The following is a 3549-nucleotide window of genomic DNA, read 5'->3' as shown; positions in this document are numbered from 1 at the left end:
GTGACAGTGTGTAGATTGAGTTGCACAGCCACTCTAATTCTCTCCATTAATAAGCATCGTTCCACACTGCCGTCCTGGACCACATTTATTAATCACAATTTGTCATCTGCCTTGCGCTCCACCCATTTTGTGTCTTTCTTACCCCCTTCTCTCTCTCTCTTTCTCCTTCCATTTTGTACCGTCCTCTCTCTGTCCACTTATCCCTTGCTTTTCCTCTCTCAAACAGAGAGACATGGTCAAGCATGCTGAAAGTCTGCAGTGGCATGACTTGCTCTCTTGTTAAGTCCACATTCATCTTCTTAGAGGACTCATAGACTAATCGCTCAAATGTTATTGCTGCTTGTTATTTATTTGCAAAAGTCATCATTCGAATCTGAGATTGATCTAAAGGCCATGATGAATATATACAAACTTTCTTGTATCTTCAAAAGGCTATTTCTTTATCTTAAATGGATATATAGCACAAGAGCCATCTCTCAACTACAGTATACAGCAGCTTGAACACAAATAACAGCATCTTACTTACATTTCACCCTGTACAAACTGCCGATCGGTTTTATTGGCTCAGAGGATTAACTAATTGGACTTGGTCTCATTACCCTGACACTCTGAATTCGAAGACTTGTCTCAAAGGTAATCAATCCATATATACATGGGCAAATATCTGTCAGGCTGCATAAACCCAAGCCTGAGGAAAGAGTAAAATATCAGCTCTATCTACAACACAAAAGCCTGACAGAAAACAGTTACAAATTATTGGAGCATTTAAGGGGGTTCTAACCTCTCAAATCAAAGCTCTAACCCCAGCAAAACAAACTGTTGAGGGGATGTTATGAAGTATGAGTCCAGTTTGATGCTATTTTACACAAGGAACATTTCAAATGATAATAAAAAATAATAATTTTCACCTCCTGCCAAATTGACCTTTGCAAATAGTAATTGTGATTAAGGAGGTAACCATAGCAACAGTAGAGCACTTGAACACTTTCTGTTGTCAGTATTATATTGGTAAAATATTTATAATTCATTACTTAACTTATTAAAGACAGTACAGCCTATAACCAAAATCAACCAATTAGGGATGTGCATTTCCATAACTGAGTCCAATGTGATATGCATCTCTATGCATAGCCAATGATATGATGATCATATATACATTTAACATATATATGAAGCAGCTAGCGATATCGTGCAAAACAATTAACTCTATGTTTTGCCATTTCGATTCCATTCAGCTCAATGCAATATGATGCAATGGGAAAAATATGATGTTATGCAGTACAACATTGTTCAGATAGTTCGCTTTTATATCTTTGACTCAGACAGACAGCAAATCATGAATTGACTTAAGTGCTTTCTGGCTTCTAAGGCCTCAGTCTTCGAAGTGTAATGAGAGAACGTGCTTGAGAAACAGTTTAGAGAGAAGAAATCAATCTACATATAAAATATTATTCCAATTATTGGTCACTTTCTAAATTATAAAATAATAGCGCATCTGCTTATAATTAAATATAAATCAACCAGTTTTTACCGATGCAAATATGTTAGAAACGATACATCACGATACAAATGCTAACACGATACAAATGCTAACTGTAGCCTATGTAATTGCCATTGAGGACAGATATCTTTTGCCAGATATTGTAGCACTTCTTGAACAGGGCCAGCATATGTAGACGAAGATGTTTTACCAGAATAATCATTATTAAAAGCTGTTATTTGCATGTTTAATAGCTGTTCGTCCTAAGCAGTGTCAGATCCACAGGAAAGATGCCTTTAAATGATTTTGGTGTTAATCTCACGAGGCCGTTCTCATTGGCAGGCCTCGCATAGTGCGTTAGTTGAATGGGGGTGCTGTCATTACAGTACCCTGCCCTGCGTCTTCCCGCAGAGGCCTTGTGCTGTTTTTCTTAAGCAGCACCAGTTTTCGAAGGGGAAAATCAAGCCGATTTTCATGTGCAAATGTCAGTCAGTCAGCTCCCAGCAATCACAGCCTCGACTCCTCCCGAGGCCCCGCGCGAAACGACGGCTGAATAATTTAGCAGCTCAGTGTCACTGCGCTCAGGGGTCACAACCTTCTAAAGTGATGACAGAGAGCGCTCCCCAAATCCCTCCCATTCACTTCCATTACCACTTATTTACAGCCCTCGAATCCAGCCAGACAAAGCCCAAAGCCTCATGGGGGATGGAAATCAGTCGCACAGTCCAAACAGTGTCATAACACATAAAAAAATAAATACACAACAACATTTTCACAAAGAATCCCTCTGGAGGCCTGCGCACGTCTGTCCGTGTTTCACAAACACACACAGATTTGCAATAGACCCAGGCTCACCTCTTCACAGAACAAAAGGAGAGTTTTTGACAATGAGATGAACTTTGCCTTAATTGCAGTTAAAAATGATAAAAAGAGCAGATAAAACAGATTTGATATAATCATGGTGGGTAGGTTTGAGAGAGAAGAGATGGAGAAGGGAGACGAGGGGAAGGATTGATTTCTTCAGTGCTGCAGACGCATTCTACCTTTCTATCAGTCACATTGAGACATTGTGTCATTCTGCGTGAGGGCTCATCTTTCTTCTCAGCTCCAGATGTGACAGGAACATGACAAGGGTGTGTAGTCTGTTGGTGAGACAAACACACACACACACAAACACACACACACACGCACATTCTTCTGAGGAAATGCTGAAACCTGAGAAACCTTCTACAATAATATTGTATTTCTTAATAGTAAGAGAAAATATGTTGTGCAAATTTGTAAAACAATTACATCATCTACTGAAAAAGCTCCTAAATGATGATAATTCAAATCACATTAAATCACTTCAGTGCTATTTTAGTATCACTTATTTTATTGTAACATTTATTAATATTTTTGAGATAGCTTTTTGTATATTTGTATTTTTTTTTTTTTTGTCATTTTGTTATGTTCGTTTTTTATTTATATTAGGTTTTAATATTTGTATTTCGCATTAATTTATTTTGATTTCAGTTTTAGTTTTAGTAATTTTCACCTTTTGATTTATTTAAATTCATTTATGTTTAAGTTTCTCATCTAATAGCCTGTATTTTATTTTATTTTGGCTTCATTTCAGTTAACAAAAACTAGTTTTAATACTTTTTGTTAACATAACAACACTGCATCATTGCGGCAGAAGAAAGCACTGAATAGACATTAAAAAGATAGCTTTAGAAGTCAATGTATTGTTTCTTTATTTAAATATCAGTTGACTTTATCAGTATGTGCTAAATATAAGAGCTGTTTACGAAGCTGTTTTGCATTGTGTATACACATAATTTAATTTAAATGAGAAATAATACATTCAAATGTAATCCATAAATGTCATTTCCATCCATCTAAATATTTAGATCAGTACTTATTATTTACTAACACCCAGAGACACAAATGGAGTTATCTATTTACCTCCACAAAATTTCAAGCATTATTCACATTACATTCAGATTTTCTTCCGTGTTTAATTTGTATATTTAAACAAATGTTACAAAACACAGGAGTGTGGTTTGTTAGCAATGCCCTGGGATGTT

Source organism: Carassius auratus, chromosome 23 (assembly GCF_003368295.1).
Source record: "Carassius auratus strain Wakin chromosome 23, ASM336829v1, whole genome shotgun sequence".
Taxonomy (NCBI): domain Eukaryota; kingdom Metazoa; phylum Chordata; class Actinopteri; order Cypriniformes; family Cyprinidae; genus Carassius; species Carassius auratus.
Note: the sequence above shows the minus strand (reverse complement) of the source record.